This window comes from Lactuca sativa, chromosome 8 (assembly GCF_002870075.4).
Source record: "Lactuca sativa cultivar Salinas chromosome 8, Lsat_Salinas_v11, whole genome shotgun sequence".
NCBI classification, from domain to species: Eukaryota; Viridiplantae; Streptophyta; class Magnoliopsida; order Asterales; family Asteraceae; genus Lactuca; species Lactuca sativa.
This window is the reverse complement of record NC_056630.2, coordinates 153428446-153446907: the sequence shown is the minus strand read 5'-3', so window position 1 is coordinate 153446907 and position 18462 is coordinate 153428446.

The following is an 18462-nucleotide window of genomic DNA, read 5'->3' as shown; positions in this document are numbered from 1 at the left end:
GGGCTGACTGATACACTTTACAATGTTTATTATAAAGTTGCAACTGCTAAGGAACTATGGGAGTCTTTGGAGAGGAAGTAGAAGACAGAAGATGCTAGAACCAAGAAACATGTTGTTGCTAAGTTCTTGGAATACAAATGGTTGACTCAAAATCTGTTATGAGTCAAGTCTAAGACCTTCAGGTCATCATACATGATAACAATGCAGAAGGGATGGATCTTAATGAGTTATTCCAAGTTGCATCAATGGTTGAAAAGTTTCCTCCTGGTTGGATAGACTTCAAAAACTACCTTAATCATAAGTGAAAGGAGATGTACGCGGAGGAACTGGTGGTGCGTCTTCGCATTGAAGAAGACAATCGAATGGCCTTGAAGAAAGGCAGTGAAGTTGAATCTTCCAAGGTTCATATGGTGGAAGCTGGTCAAACTTCCAAGAGCAAAAGCAAGGGACCTCACAAAGGGAAAGCAAAGGGCAAAAACCTAGGCCCCAAGGCAGGAACTTTCAAGAAGAAGTTCAAGTGCTACAATTGTGGCCAACCGGGTCACAAGGCTTCGGAGTGCCCGGAACCTAAGAGGGAAAACCGTCAAGCAAACATGGTGAATGATAACATGGAGTTGGTGGCCATGATTACTGATCTCACGGCTATGGTTTCTGAAGTGAATCTCATGAATACAAATTCAAAGGAGTGGTGGATTGACACGGGGGCTACTCATCATGTGTGTCGTGACAAGAGTGTTTTCAACACCTACAAAGAAGTTGAAGATGGTGAAAAGCTCTACATGGGAAATGCAGCTACGGCGGATATCAAATGTGTTGGAGATGTCATTCTAAAAATGACTTCGGGGAAAGAAGTGAAGCTTAGGGATGTTTTGTATGTTCCTGAACTTCGTAAGAATCTAGTGTCGGGTGGTTTGTTGAACCAATTTAGTTTTAAGCTAGTGTTTGAGCCGGACAAGTTTGTTTGTCCAAAAATGGTATGTTTATGGGAAAAGGATATGCCTTGAATGGCATGTTCAAATTGAATGTAATGGTGACAAACAAAATGAATAATACAAGTTCTAGTTCTGCTTATTTTCTTGAGTGCTCAAATGTTTGGCATGGTCGCTTAGGACATGTAAATTACAATTCTATTAAGCGATTAATTAAACTAGAATACATACCAAAACTTAATATTGACTCAAATCATAAATGCCCCACATGTGTTGAAGCCAAACAAACTAGATTATCTTTCCAAACAATCAAAAGAAACACCGAACCACTTGATTTAATTCACACTGATGTGTTTGATTTAAAGTCAATTCATACTCAAGGTGGGAAAAAATACTTCATTACATTCATCGATGATAGCACGAAATATTGCTACATATATTTACTTAAGAGTAAAGATGAAGCAATAGACAAGTTTGTCTTGTACAAAAATGAAGTTGAGAATCAAATCAACAAGAGAATTAAAGTGGTTAGAAGTGATAGGGGTGGAGAATATGTTTCTCCCTATGCTGAATTTTGTGCGAAAAATGGAATTCGTCATGAACTCACATCACCCTATTCACCTCTATCCAATGGAATTGTTGAAAGAAAGAACCGTACCTTGAACGAAATGGTCAGTGACATGATAATTAGTTCGGGTGTAAACCACTCAATGTGGGGGGAAGCTATTTTGTCAGCTAACTATCTTCTAAATAAGATACCTCACAAAGAAAAGAATGAAACACCGTATGAACTTTCGATGGGAAGAAAGTCATCATATAAGTACTTACGAGTGTGGGGCTGCCTAGCTAAAGTTGTAGTACCACCGCATAAGGTACAAAAGTTAGGGCCTAAAACAGTGGATTGTGTATTCATTGGATATGCACAAAGTAGTAGTGCTTATCGGTTCCTTGTGCATGATTCTAAGAATCCTGAAATACACAAGAATACCGTAATGGAATCAAGGAATGCATCATTGTTTGAAGATGTGTTTCCTTGTTTGAACAAGGAAGTTGAAAGCCCATCTTTACCAAATAACGAAGTTGTTCAAGAGGAAGAACAAGCTCAATCCGAGGAAGAAGAGACAGAACTCAGAAGAAGTAAGAGGGCTAAAGTTGATTTTTACACCTATGTGGTGGAAAGTGAAACTAAAACCTACCAAGAGGTGGTTACTTCTTCTGAGGGACCTCAATGGAAAGAAGCCATAAAAAATGAGGTAGAATCTATCTTACAAAATCATACGTGGGAACTAGTGGATCTACCTCCAGGTAGCAAGCCACTGGGTTGCAGTTGGATTTTTAAGATAAAGATGAAACCTGATGGCAGTATTGATAAATACAAGGCAAGACCAGTAATCAAAGGTTATATACAAAAAGAAGGTCTAGATTACTTTGATACGTAATCTACAGTAATGCAGATAACATCCATTAGATTAGTTCTTGCCATTGCAGCTATCAGAAACTTGCAAGTTCATCAAATGGATGTGAAAACGGCTTTCCTAAATGAGGAGTTGGAAGAAGAAATTTATATGGAGCAACCTGGGGGCTTCATTGCCTCATGACAAGAGAACAAGGTCTATAAACTTGTTAAGTCTCTATATGGATTAAAACAAGCTCCTAAACAATGGAATCCAAAGTTTGATCAAGTCATGATGGAAAGTGGATTTAGAATCAATGAGTGTGATAAGTGTATCTATGTGAAAAACACCACTCATGGTTATGTCATCTTGTGTTTGTATGTTGATGATATGCTTATCATCGGTAGTGATGACAAGATAATAAGATCCACGAAGGATATGTTGAAATCTAGGTTCGACATGAAAGATATGGGTTTAGCGGATGTGATTCTTGGAGTCAAGATCACAAGAACCCAAAGTGGTTTGATTTTAAGTCAAACACACAATGTGGATAAGATTATTGAAATATTTGCTAAGGGAGACACTAGCATAGCTAGAACTCCAATTGACACTAGTCAACTCTACGTAAAATTAGAGGTGATAGTGTTAATCAAGTGGAATACTCAAGAATTATTGGCAGTCTGATGTATCTAATGAGTTGTACCAGACCTGACTTAGCATATGCTGTGAGCAGAATAAGTAGATACACTAGTAAACCAAGTTCTGAACACTGGAAGAGTATTACTAGGTTGCTAAGGTATGTGAGATACACGCGAGAATATGGACTGCATTATGGCAGACATCCAGCAGTTATCGAAGGATACATATATGCAAATTGGATATCTGACATAAAAGATTCCATATCTACAAGTGGATATGTGTTTACACTTGGAGGTGCTGCTGTAGCATGGAAATCATCTAAGCAAACAATTATATCTAGATCCACGATGGAATCTGTAACAACGGAAATTTTTTTTTAAACAAATTTTTCATTTCAAAATAAAGTGTTTTCATCCAAAACAAGGCATAAACATTCAACGTTTCATATCATAATACAAATCATATGAATCCCAAGATCATAAATCATCTATTAGTGTGTACAGATCACGCCGGCGCCTTCCCACGGTCCTCGCTAGTACCTGAAACACATACACAACAACTGTAAGCATAATTGCTTAGTGAGTTCCCCAAAATACAACTTACGCACATACGCCTTTCCAGGCCCTGACCTTCCGGTCCATGTGTCTCAGGGGACTTCCGTCCCTGCTGGGTAAACCTTCCGGTCCTACCCACGCCAACCCTTCGGTCCACATTACAACGCCTTCCGGCCCATAACATAATGCCTTCCGGCCCCCATTAAGCATATCATACATAGCACATATAACAATTAACATATCACATTTAGCACATATGTCTCATATCATATCCGACCTTCCGGTCACACAATCAAACCCTTCCGGGTACAGTATAGTGAGAAGACTCACCTCGTGAATATCGATAGCTATCAAATCCCGGAATCACTCGTGCTCGATCCTCCGAGCTACAATCTCCCTATAACATCATACATCTCTTATTAACACTTTTATCTTCTAAGCTTGACTATCCCTAAGAAGTCAAACACAGGTCAACTCTGGTCAACGGTCAACGGTCAACTTTGACCGGACTCGGCGAGTGCACAAGGGCAACTCGGCGAGTCTAGACGTTTTCACCAACTCTCTAGGATTCCCTTCTTACACGTCGAGTACTTCCCCTGACTCGACGAGTTCCACCTGGGAGAATCGCGGGGCCACCCCGACTCAACTCGCCGAGTCTCAAGAACAACTCGGCGAGTCCCAGCTCGACTCAGTCCACCTGTCAACCCTCTCTAACTCGCCCTGACTCACTGAGTCAAACCATGACTCGACTGGACCACTCACTGGCCGATCCAAGGCAATCTTCAAGCTACTCGCCGAGTCTGCTCATCGGACTCGGCGAGTCCATGCCATTCAATCACTCAAACTCGCTTCTAAGGTCAGATCTGTTCCAACAGTTCATAGATCTGGCCTTCCTAAACTGATTCACCACGTAAAGCCCCAAACTTGGTGCACATACAACCTCTATATGACCATATATGAAGGATTATCAACAAATATCACTACTCAAGGTCATAACCTCCATTGCTCTTCATAAAGCTTGATGAATGAGGCCCTCTGGACCTCTATGGATCCAGATCCAAAGCCTCATCACTAGCAAGGGACTATTTGGCCATCCAATCAACCCAACAAAGGTCACAACAAACCCTAAAACCAAATATACTTCACAAAACAGAAGATGAGCCGAAATCATACCTTTAGATCGAAGATCTAAGATTCAAATCCACAGAATAGCAACCTCCTTTGCCTCCTCTTGGCTAGAACCTCCCTCTTCTTTGCTAAACAACACACAAAGGTCAAGAAATGCTTCCTTTCTCTCTCAAATCGCTAAAGCACTCTAGGGTTTCTCTCTATGGACTGTTGGGTACAAATGACGGCCATAAGGCCCTTTAAATAGGTCGCAAACCCGAGAAATTCGGGTTTCATTAAACAGCGCATACTCGCCAAGTCCATATCCTGGACTCGCCGAGTCCAGACGAATCCCGCGTCCAGAATCGCGACCCTACTCGGCGAGTCTGAGCTCCAACTCGCCGAGTCCCCTCTCAAAACACCAAAAATCAAAACAATAAAGATACCTGGAATTCCGGGCTGTTACAATTCTCCCCCACTAGAACTAGACTTCGCCCTCGAAGTCTCGCTCTGAAAATAGCTCTGGATGCTGCTCCCGCATCTTGCGCTCCAGCTCCCAGGTCATCTCTGATCCCTTCCGATGTTGCCACTGAACCAACACCAGAGGTACCTCCTTGTTCCTCAGAACTTTGATCTTCCGATCCCTGATGGCCACTGGCCTCTCGGCATAATTCAGGCTCGCATCCACCTGAATATCCTCTAATGGAACCACTGCCGACTCATCGGCTATACACTTCCTCAATTGCGACACATGAAAAGTGTCGTGGATCTGCCCCAACTCTGCTGGCAACTCCAAATGATAGGCTACCCGGCCTACCCTTGCAATCACATGAAATGGCCCAATATACCGGGGTCCCAACTTGCCCCTCTTCTTGAATCGAATCACTCCTTTCCAAGGAGAGACCTTCAGGAGAACGAAGTCGCCGACCTGAAACTCAAGCTCGGACCGGCGTCTGTCTGCATAACTCTTCTGTCGGCTCTGGGCGGTCAATAACCTCTGTCTGACCTGCTGGATCTGCTCTGTCATCTGAAGCACGATCTCTGTACTGCCCATCACTCTCTGCCCAACCTCTCCCCAACAAATGGGGGTCCGACACCTCCTACCATACAACAGCTCAAAGGGTGGCATACCAATGCTCGAATGATGGCTGTTGTTGTAGGAAAACTCTGCCAAGGGTAAATACGCATCCCAGCTACCCCCGAAATCTAACACACATGCTCGAAGCATGTCCTCAAGCGTCTGAATCGTCCGCTCGCTCTGGCCGTCTGTCTGGGGATGATATGCGGTACTAAAATGCAATCTAGTACCCAACTCCTCATGAAATTTCTTCCAGAATCTGGAAGTGAAACGCACATCACGGTCCGAAACAATCGAGATCGGCACCCCATGCCGAGATACCACTTCCCTCACATATATCTCCGCCAACTTCTCCGCTGAAGAACTCTCACTGATGGCAAGGAAGTGAGCGCTCTTCGTCAACCTGTCCATAATCACCCAAATTGCATCAACTCCTCTGGCAGTCCTCGGCAATTTGGTGATGAAATCCATAGTGATTTGTTCCCACTTCCATTCGGGAACCTCCAATGGCTGCAACTTGCCATGCGGTCTCTGGTGCTCGGCCTTAACCCTGCGACAGGTCAAACACCTCTCAACAAACCAGGCTACGTCCCTCTTCATACAGGGCCACCAATACTCTCTCCTCAAATCCAAATACATCTTCGTGGCCCCCGGATGGATCGAAAATTTCGACCGATGAGCCTCCTCCATCAAAGTAGTACGCGTACCGCCCACAAACGGTACCCAAATCCGACCCTGAAAAGTCATAAGCCCTCGACCATCCGTAACGAACTCTAAAACCAAACCAACGACCCGTTCCCTCTTCTGCATCTTCGGTCGCACAGCCTCGGCCTGTGCCCCACGAATGGCATCCAATACCGGAGCTATCACGGTCAATCTCAAACATACATCTCGCAGTGGAGTGCTCTCCGCCCTGCGGCTCAACGCATCGGCTACCACATTAGCCTTGCCTGGGTGGTACAGGATCTCACAATCATAATCCTTGACCACATCCAACCACCTCCTCTGACGCATATTTAGGTTGGGCTGATCCATCAAGTACTTCAAACTCTTATGGTCCGTGTATATCGTACATCGAACCCCATACAAGTAGTGACGCCAAATCTTGAGAGCGAACACTACTGCCCCCAACTCTAGATCATGCGTGGGATATCTCGTCTCATGAGGCTTCAGCTGCCTCGATGCATATGCTATCACATGACCCATCTGCATCAACACCGCACCCAGCCCCAAAATCGATGCATCACAATATACTACAAAATCCTCCATCCCTTCCGGGAGAGCTAATACCGGGGCTTCGCACAACCTTTGGCGAAGTGTCTCAAAGGAGGTCTGCTGCTCGGGACCCCATGAGAATGCGACACCCTTCCGGGTCAATCTGGTGAGCGGCACTGCGATCTTGGAGAAATCCTTGATAAATCTCCGATAATACCCTGCCAACCCAAGGAAGCTCCTGATCTCAGATGGTGACTTCGGCACCTCCCAACTCATCACCGCCTCAACCTTGGCCGGATCGACCAGAATCCCTTCCTGGTTAACGAGATGTCCTAGGAACTGGACCTCCTGCAACCAGAAATCATACTTGGAGAACTTTGCATAAAGCTTCTCCGATCTCAAAACCCCAAGGACCTCCCTCAAATGCTCCTCATGCTGCTCTCTAGATCTCGAATACACCAGAATATCATCGATAAATACAATCACCGACCGATCCAACATCGGCCTGCATACCCTGTTCATGAGATCCATGAACACAGCCGGGGCATTGGTGAGCCCAAAAGGCATCACCACAAACTCATAATGCCCATATCGCGTCCTGAACGCTGTCTTCTGGACGTCCTCATCCCGCACTCTCACCTGATGATATCCCGACCTCAAATCAATCTTGGAAAACCAAGATGCTCCCTGCAACTGATCGAATAAATCGTCGATCCTCGGTAACGGGTAACGGTTCTTGACCGTCAGCTTGTTCAACTCCCGGTAATCAATGCACATCCGGTGTGAACCATCCTTCTTCTTGACGAAGAGAATAGGTGCTCCCCACGGCGAGCTGCTCGGCCGAATGAATCCCTTCCCCAACAACTCCTGAAGCTGCAAGGATAACTCTTGCATCTCTGGAGGTGCAAGAAGATAAGGCACCTTAGCGATAGGCGCGGCCCCCGGAACCAAATCAATACCAAACTCCACTTGCCTCACAGGAGGTACACCCGACAGCTCCTCGGGAAAAACATCTGGAAACTCACGCACCACCGGAACCTCCTCAACTGAACTCGGTCTCACGGAAGCCACCTGCGTATCCATCACATACGCCACAAAACCCTTACAGCCCTGCTGTAGACACTGTCTCGCCCTAGCGGCCGAACAAAAAGCTGATCCTGAATGGTTACCCTTACCGTACACTGAAAGAACTCCCCCACTAGGGTCTCGTATGGTCACCAGCTGATGCTCACAGTCGATAACCGCGCCGAAACGGCTCAACCAGTCCACGCCCACAATGACACAGACATCACCCATCGCAATAGGAATCAAATCAATCGGAAACTCAACCCCGAAAATCTCTAACACACATCCCCGGAGAACCTCCGTGGCACAAATCACTCTCTCATCAGCTATAGAAACTCTCAGAGGCCGACTCAACGACTCATGACTAACACTGATCTGCTGACTAAAGGCCAAAGATACAAAAGACCGACTCGCACCCGAGTCAAATAACACTAAAGCAGGTACAGAGTTCACAAGGAAAGTACCTGCCACAACATCGGGCGCAGCGCGGACCTCCTCCGCAGTCAGCTGAAAGGCTCTCCCACGAGCCCTCGGGGCCTCGGCCTTCACTGGTCGAGTCTCAGTAGCCCTGGAAGCAGGTGCAGATCCCTGAAGAAGCTGAGGGCACTCGGCCTTACGATGGCCGGTCTGGTTGCAATGAAAGCAAACCATAGACCCCTTGGGGCAATCCCTAGCGATGTGCCCCTCCTTGCCACACTTGTAGCAAGCACCAGATCGACATGTCCCCTCGTGACCCTTGCCGCACTTTCCGCAAGTGCGGCCCTTCGGACCTCCCGTCCTCGAATCGGCGGACTTAGTCCGCTTGGCTGCCGGCTGAGACTGAGTCGGCCGCTGATCCACCTGTTGAGACTCGGCCTCCTCCCTGGCCTGGGTCTCCAACTCGATCTCACGCTTCCTGGCATTCGCCTGAAGCTCAGCAAAGGTATGATATGTGGAGTTCGACACGAACTCCCGGATATCCCTCCTCAACACACCCAAATACCGGCTCATCCGAGCCTGCTCTGTGGACACCTGCTCGGGGCAGAACATCGCCCTCTCATGAAACTTCCGCGTGATCACTGTAACCGAATCAGTACCCTGCTTGAGGGTCAAGAACTCCTGAACCAACCGTTCCCTCTCCACCGGGGGAACGTACTCGTCTCTGAACATAGAGGTAAACCTCTCCCACGTCACAGCTGAAATCTCTGCCAAAGTGAAGTTCGCCGTCACGAACTTCCACCAATCCTTCGCTCCCAGACGGAGCTGGTTCAAAGCGAACCGTACTCTCAGATGCTCCGGACATGAACAAGTGTAGAAGCACCCCTCGATATCAGCGATCCACCTCATTGCAGTAATCGGATCCTGCGTCCCGTCAAACTCAGGTGGCTTCTTGTTGCTGAACTCCCGAAACAGCAACGAGTCACCTCCCTGTGGCCTGGCAGCGGCCACAGCTGCGGTAGCTGCAGCGGCTGCATCCTCAGTCAACGCGGTGTACCGCTCATCAAAAGTCTCCATCAAGGTGGTCTTAATGGACCCAAACATCTCCGGAATCTCGGCCCGGATCGCCGCAGCCACCTCCTCATGAATCATCTGATGAATCTCCTCGTTACTCACACTGCTCGTACTCGGTCTGTGGCGTGGTCCAACCATGATGCCTCTGAAATACAACATAGTACTATCAGAGACTCTATCGAGTATAATCGTACTCGATAACGCAACCCTACTCAGTCTCCGATATCTAGGGATTCTTACTTGGGTTGCCCACTGACCCGGTGTCTTCGGTAGTACGGGCCCAATACTACTGACCACACCGCATCAGCATTCATCCTAAGTCTTCCTCCCCAAACCCCGGATCGTGAGTACTCTACTCTTGTTATGCGCTAACTACCCGCTCGCTATCAAAGCATCTCATAACAACAGACTTCCCTAGACTAAGGCATCACCACTACTAGAAAATAGCCCTTTAATGACGTGCAAACAATGACACTCGCTGATAGAGGACGCGCATTTGTGTGTGCCCTAAAAAATAATGTCAATGTTGTAAAATTTGAAGGATAGTAGACACGCATATGTGCGTGCCCTACAATTAGTGTCAGAAAAGAAAAAAAAGAAATGCGGAGGGCGCCTTTCATAAAATGTGCGTCCTCTAAATGTGTTGCTTTATAATTTTAATGAAACACACGTTTTTAAGGCGGGATTTCACCCACCTATTGAATCCCAAAAATTAAACCCCCCCGCCTCTTCCAACTAGCAAGAAAAAGCCCTAGGGCCTTCGTCTTCATGGCCGCCGCTTCAGAGAATGATACTGTTGATATCTCTACCGTAGCAACAACCACCATCAATATATCCAGAAGCATCAGATCGTGCCATTACACCTCAAACCATCTTCCCTGCAAACCATCAACTGCTATCTCACTTCACCTTTCTTCATCTAACAGAGCAGAAGGAAGAGGGAGATGGCGAATATAAAAGGGTCGAATAACAAAATCACACGAACCGATATTGATATTAATTCTAGGGCTTTTTTAAGACTCAAAACACTCGCTCACTCAGTGCTCTATAGCATCGATCCGGCGACCTGGCCTCACCTTCTGCAACCCCTTGCTCACTTCTCCTCATTGATGATCTCATGCTCACCTGACCTCAAATTCCTTTGTTTCAATCTTTTGCAGAAAGCCCAAATACATGCTCGCCCCGTTTTTGACGCTCAGAAACGATAAAGGGAAAGCGCCTTGGTATGTGAGAAGATGTATTTTTGGGAAATAGGGGATTTTGGTTCTACGAGTTCTTATAACCCTAGGAATCAAGAACCCTGTATTCTCACACCGGATTCATAGTTGAAGTCTACCGGAGACTCGGAGAGGAAAGTGTACGGATGAGCCCAATGGGTCGGGGAATAGCAGAGGAAGCGCTAGTCCTTCTTCGTAGAAGACTAAGGCCTCGTTTTTTTTGGCAAAAAGACTTTTTGGGCGCTTATATCTGCGGGCGGCTAGACGTTTCCTTTCATGATTGCATCCTCCGATCTCTCCACACCGGTCAAACCTCCTGCAGACATTGGTCCTTGATCCGCCTTCAACGCTTCTTACTCTGCCTCCGTCACTCCACATCGCCGCCGCCGCCGGGTCATCAGGTACAATCTGTTTCGTCACTCTTCGTTCTCCTCTTTCGTTTCTCTTTTCTTATCTCCCTCTCAACTTGTATTATTACTTTAAACTCCATTAATGGTGAAATCCCATCTACCATTTTGTCAATTAAAAACCTTAATGTTGTTGATTTCTCGAATAAGTTCCTGATTATTTGTTTGATTTTGTTTTGTTTTCTACCGGATCTAATTGATTATGCTTTGTTTAAAATGTAATTTTCTTCTTGTTTACTGCTCTTATACCAAAAAAGCATAAGCTGTTTCCTGTTTGAACAAGTAATTTTCTTGTTTCTTCTTTGAAATCCCTTTGGCACCAAATCTGGCCATCAGGGGTATTAATGTCCAAAATTTGTAGTGTCCAATCTGTAATTTAGATGTGAATCTACTCCTTCAGTTGAATCATAATGAATAATTGCTTTGAATTAAGATTTAGGAACTTCTTATTATTGTATGTGGGGTTTTTTCTTTTCATCAGCTACATCTGTACATGAAAATGTCACTGATTCAATTTTTCGAAGCAAGCTAGGATATTGCAAAACAAGATTTATGATTTATCATCTCACACAAGACACATAAAGCCATAAACAATCATCAATTACTACAGGGCTAGTAATTTTTTGATACCCTTTTCTCATCTTTAAGCTCATAATTTTTTGATACCCTTTTCTCATCTTTAAGCTCAACTTGTCTACTGTGCTCTCGCTTCAAAGCACTTGCTTCTTCTTGAAACCAACATCAGAATCATTGATTCCAAACTCAATTTGCTATTTACTTTTTTTGTTAAGTACAATTTTACTTTGTTTTTTTATCTCTCATGTTGCTGGTTGCCTTGAGATTTGAGTGGGTTGATAACATGTTATCTCAATTACATGCCCTTTCTTATTACTTTGTTTTTTCTTATCATGCACCAGAGGTGATATGAGCATATTTAGTCATATAATTCATGCATTATCTTAATACTTTATGTTGTTTTTGTCTCATTTAATGAACCAAAGGTGCTTAATTAGCTTAAATATTTCATTTTCAGTAACAATTACATGCTCGGATGGAAAAGGAAGTGGAACTAGCAATTGGAGGCTTGGATCTTGGATTTTGAAGAAAGAAGGATGTTGCTGGACAGCTTGACCCCTCGTCAGTGTTTTGGCCATATCTCATAAACCGTAACTCCGATTGACGAGATTCAAAATGTTCTGAAAAGTAGACACAATTTCGGACGACTTTAGTGTTTTGAGAAAATGCTGATTCGAAACGTACTCGGCGAGTAGGGTCGATTACTCGCCGAGTTGGTCAGAAGTTTCGCGATTCTGGACGCGCTGACTTGCCGTGCACGGGTTTTAAGTGATGTACTCGCCGAGTAGGTCACTGGACTCGCCGAGTAGCCTCTGTTTTGTGAAAATCTATATAAAGGGACTTTCAGATCGATATCAGAGGATGGGGAGAAACCCTAGGAGGCTGAGAAACGATTAGAAGTGCTGCTAGGTCGTGAGGAACTGAAGAATCAACCCTACATTCAATTGTGAAGAGAATCAAGACAATTTTGGTTAATTCTTAGTAACTTTTTGATTTGAATCATGTTTACATACTTTGATTTTGTTTTTGAGTTTATGTTTACTGCAATCATGAGCTAAAAACTTATTCTTCTGTTAGGGTAGACAATTTTGTGAACATGGATTGATTATTTGAGTAGGATTATTTTTAATTGGTAATTATGTTTTGTTAAGCTTGTTAAAGAACCTTATGTGTTAACAATAACTATTCTTCTGTTAATAAATTAGTAATTAAGTTGTATGAACATCTCTTAGTTATTAATTTCATATGATTTATTGTGACCACATAGTTGTATGTCTAGGAATAACGAATGTGAAACTAGAATTAACTAGAAGATAGGTAAGTTAATGTGTGAGATTGTTTGATGAACATCAGCAATAGGTTAATTGAAGGGTCAATTTAATTAACCATTACAAGTCTTACTTAACCCGAATCAATAATCTAGGAAACCCGTTAATTTAGACAACTGGCCATTGCTTGAGTTAATTTGTTTTCTAAGAATTAGGAATAGCGAACGTGAACCTAATTATCTTAATCGGTAGCCAATGAAGAATTAATCTGATACATTAAAATCATCCATGGGAACAAATGAGTCGTACCTAAACAGAAGTCCTCTTTACTATTGAATTTAGTTGGTAATTAATTGTTTTAGTTGCTAGTTATTCTAATTAAGTTTCTAGTCTTGTAAAACTAGAGAAAACCCCCTTTTGTTATTTGTTTTATTTAGATAATATTAGCATTTATTTTAATTGTTTACCGTTCCCTGTGTTCGATACCCTACTTGCTTGAACTATATTACTAATCGATAGGTACACTGCCTTTCGTGTGTATATTTTGTGTCTAAGTTAGTAGGATTAAAACTAGTTGGTTTTACACACATCAAGAGGTTCTTTTAGGGCTTCCTTATGATAAAAAGATTGATGTTTGGTCACTTGGCTGCATTTTAGCTGAACTTTGTACTGGAAATGTGCGTATCCCTTTTCTTTTTCTCTTTTAAAATTTTAATCTTTAAACAAAATAATATGCATATAAATAAAATGAGGTGTATGAGTTTGTTTGTTTGTTTGTTTGTTGTAGGTTTTTTTTTCCAGAATGATTCTCCTACTACTCTGCTTGCACGTGTGATTGGAATTATAAGTCAAATTGATCAAGAACTGCTTGTAAAAGGAAAAGATACACACAAATACTTCACCAAAAACCATATGCTTTATGAGCATAATCAGGTACTATGATTATAATAATTCTTGTATTAATATGTACATGTAATAAATTATTTAAGTTTTTATTGTTCAGGACACAAACAGATTGGAGTATCTAATCCAAAAAAAGACATCTTTAAGGCACAGATTACCAATGGGTGATCAAGGATTCATTGATTTTGTCTCCCATTTATTTGTTTGATATAATATTAATCAGTCTTTTGCTTGATTTTCTACCTTTCTATAGCTCCTTTATCTAGCATTGGTAGGTCCTCCTAAATCTATATTGGACTGGACTCAAGAAAGTTCTACATTACCAACCCAAAATGCAACTAATCAAGTAATTTTTAGGAGAGAGAACTGGTGGCTTTTTATGTCTACAATACCGGGATTTTTTTTAGTTCTTTATGGCCCCTAAGAACTGGTGGCTTTTTATGTCTAAAATACCCTTTTTTTTTTTAGTTTTTTTAGTTCTTTATGGCTTTTAACTTTTGCAGGCTTGTCAATTTCTTCGTATCATTACATTTTATTCAATTATACTTTTAAGACAATTTTACCCTTGTCTGTACTAATGTTCTATTTTGTGTATAATCTGGTTTGACTAGTGGATCAACTTTAGCAGCCTTGCATGCGGGAACTCCACAGGTGTGTTTGGAAAACTTTACCCTTGATTAGTATTAGTTACATTAATAGAAAAAGGAAGGGCAGTTTAGGAATTATTGATGGATGGCAATGGCATACATACCTACATACACAGGTAGTGTGTCCATTTATGCTGGATCAATTTTATTACGCAAAGAGGATGTTTTGGCATGGAGTTGCCCCTGAACACCTCAAGAGAAATCAATTGGTCCCACATGAAGATGATGATGTCAGAGAGCAATTGTTGTTGTCCACCAGAGACAAGAGCAGCAAGACATTTAGTTGCATTCTGATTCAATGAACAAAAACCAAAAAAAATGAGATATCAAAAAGGGTAAAATTGTCATTTGGATTATGGGCAAAAAGGCAAAATTTGTTATAATGCTATGTATATAACCTGCATCATATATGTCAATAGCGTTGCTCCTAATCGCCGATTTCTCATTCTTAATCAGTACTCTTTTTGATCTTCAACAATCTTTATTTATTTGTGTATGTTTGTTCTTTGCTATTTAATTCCAATAGGTATGTAAGTCGGCTATTCTTATAACTTTATTTGTTGTTATTATAATATTTCTTATTCCCATTTTAGTCTAAGTCGGTTACACTATGGTTTTAATTTGCCAGAACCTGAAAGTATTATAATTCACTACTAGAAGCTTTTCTGGAAGTGGAAGATTACTATCTGGAGAGACATGAGCTACTCCTCAAGTCTCTGAACCTGATGTTCACACACACACCATCACTTTCTGGACCAATGGTTTCACTGTTAACGATGGTCCTTTGAGAAGACTTGATGATCCCCAAAATGAATCTTTCTTGGAGGTACCATATTAAGTTAATAACTTCTTTTCCTTTTTCCCAATTCCCTTTTTACCGTTACATGATGTGTTCTCTAATTTTCTTTAACAGAGCATAAGGAAATCAGAATGTCTAGAAGAGCTTAGGCTTGCAAAAGGAAGAGCTCCTGTTCATGCCAGTCTTGTGAGGAAGCTCGAAGACTACCCTGTTAGTAATCTTTCCTATTTCTTGATTTCTTATACAATCCTTCTAGGCTGTTTTTCTCCAATGCAAAACATGCAGGTTAACTCTTTGAATGTTTTGTTCAAATTTGAAAATCTTAAGGTCACAAACATTAAAGATAATATCATATGACACATGTAATTATGATCAACAGATAGAAGTTTGACAATGTCAACAGTGTTGACATCAGACAATATTAGTGATGAAGGAGCCATGAACACTCACACAACATGTTAACATCAAATTTGGATTCATTGGACTTCTGTTGCACAAGTATCTTTGCTTGAAGATGAAATGCAGAGGGTAGAAAGAGTTAATGTAAGGAACACTGTTTAAAAGATTTATATTACATCCTCATTTTTATCAATCTGAATTTCATATAAATTTGTAACTGGAAATGTATCTATGACTTATTGATATATCTTAATTCTATTTTTTTTTCTTTTTAGTTATATAATAATGATATTGCTGACTCTGCCTTTGGTTATTTTGACCAGGTTGCCCTCATGCTTGCAGGGATGGGTTCATCTGCAGATGTAGATACTGTGAGCAAGTTCATAGATTTAGAGTCCTTAATTGAGTGGTGTTACTAAGGAAGAATGGAGATACTGTGAGTAGGGATGGGTTCATCAGCACAAATCTTGTTTATAGTGAGGCACACATTAGGTTATTAGAATTATTAGTTTGTAACTTTCTGTTACAACTTTTATTAATTTATTTTATCTTTCCATGGAATGATTATTTGTATGACATTAAATTTTATGCAATGGATTCTATTTTTTGTATATGATATTTTATTTTCTATTATGAAACATTAAATACAAATTTAATTTGAAAATAAGTAAATCTATAAATAATATTTTTTTTAAACATTTAAAATTATGATACGCAAAAATGTGTGTCATCTTCATTTATGACATGGCCTTTCTTGACAGGGGCTTTCTTGATACGCATTGCGTGTCATTAACACGCGCGTCGTAAGGTTACGACACGCGAATGCGTGTCGTCTTCCTTTATGACAGGGCCTTCCTTGATACGCATTGCGTGTCGTAAACGCGCGTCGTAATTGCGCGTCGTAAATGCGCGTCGTAAATGCGCGTCGTCTCTCTTTATGACAGGGCCTTCCTTGACGCGCATTTGCGCGTCGTCTAAGCCTTTTACGACGCGCAATGAGCGTCGTAAAAGGCTGTTTTTCTAGTAGTGCACAAATCAGGCCACTCTAGTCCTATCATGAATACCTAGTCTCCTAGCATGCATAACAATTCATATCATATCATATCTCTTAACATAACATTGTAAGGTATTTTGGGGATCTTCACCGTTCGGGCGCTGGCTGATCGTACACACTGCTTCATTCTTGTTTACCACAAAATCATTTATAAAATTTTTATGCCTTTATTTTAAAAGTTTTCCTCAAATCCTCGGTTTGAGTTCAGTTACGCCCGAAGGTGCACCCGAATCCCTCAAACCAAGGCTCTGATACCAATTTGTAACAACGGAATTTTTTTTTTAAACAAAATTTTCATTTCAAAATAAAGTGTTTTCATCCAAAACAAGGCATAAACATTCAACGTGTCATATCATAATACAAATCATATGAATCCCAAGATCATAAATCATCTATCAGTGTGTACAGATCACGCCGGCGCCTTCCCACGGTCCTCGCTAGTACCTGAAACACATACACAACAACTGTAAGCATAATTGCTTAGTGAGTTCCGCAAAATACAACTTACGCACATACGCCTTTCCAGGCCCTGACCTTCCGGTCCATGTGTCTCAGGGGACTTCCGTCCCTGCTGGGTAAACCTTCCGGTCCTACCCACGCCAACCCTTCGGTCCACATTACAATGCCTTCCGGCCCCCATTAAGCATATCATACATAGCACATATAACAATTAACATATCACATTTAGCACATATGTCTCATATCATATCCGACCTTCCGGTCACACAATCAAACCCTTCCGGGTACAGTATAGTGAGAAGACTCACCTCGTGAATATCGATAGCTATCAAATCCCAGAATCACTAGTGCTCGATCCTCCGAGCTACAATCTCCCTATAACATCATACATCTCTTATTAACACTTTTATCTTCTAAGCTTGACTATCCCTAAGAAGTCAAACACAGGTCAACTCTGGTCAACGGTCAACGGTCAACTTTGACCGGACTCGGCAAGTGCACAAGGGCAACTCGGCGAGTCTAGACGTTTTCACCAACTCTCTAGGATTCCCTTCTTACACGTCGAGTACTTCCCCTGACTCGACGAGTTCCACCTGGGAGAATCGCGGGGCCACCCCGACTCAACTCGCCGAGTCTCAAGAACAACTCGGCGAGTCCCAGCTCGACTCAGTCCACCTGTCAACCCTCTCTAACTCGCCCTGACTCACTGAGTCTACCCATGACTCGACTGGACCACTCACTGGCCGATCCAAGGCAATCTTCAAGCTACTCGCCGAGTCTGCTCATCGAACTCGGCGAGTCCATGCCATTCAATCACTCAAACTCGCTTCTAAGGTCAGATCTGTTCCAACAGTTCATAGATCTGGCCTTCCTAGACTGATTCACCACGTAAAGCCCCAAACTTGGTGCACATACAACCTCTATATGACCATATATGAAGGATTATCAACAAATATCACTACTCAAGGTCATAACCTCCATTGCTCTTCATAAAGCTTGATGAATGAGGCCCTCTGGACCTCTATGGATCTAGATCCAAAGCCTCATCGCTAGCAAGGGACTATTTGGCCATCCAATCAACCCAACAAAGGTCACAAGAAACCCTAAAACCAAATATACTTCACAAAACAGAAGATGAGCCGAACTCATACCTTTAGATCGAAGATCTAAGCTTCAAATCCACAGAATAACAACCTCCTTTGCCTCCTCTTGGCTAGAACCTCCCTCTTCTTTGCTAAACAACACACAAAGGTCAAGAAAT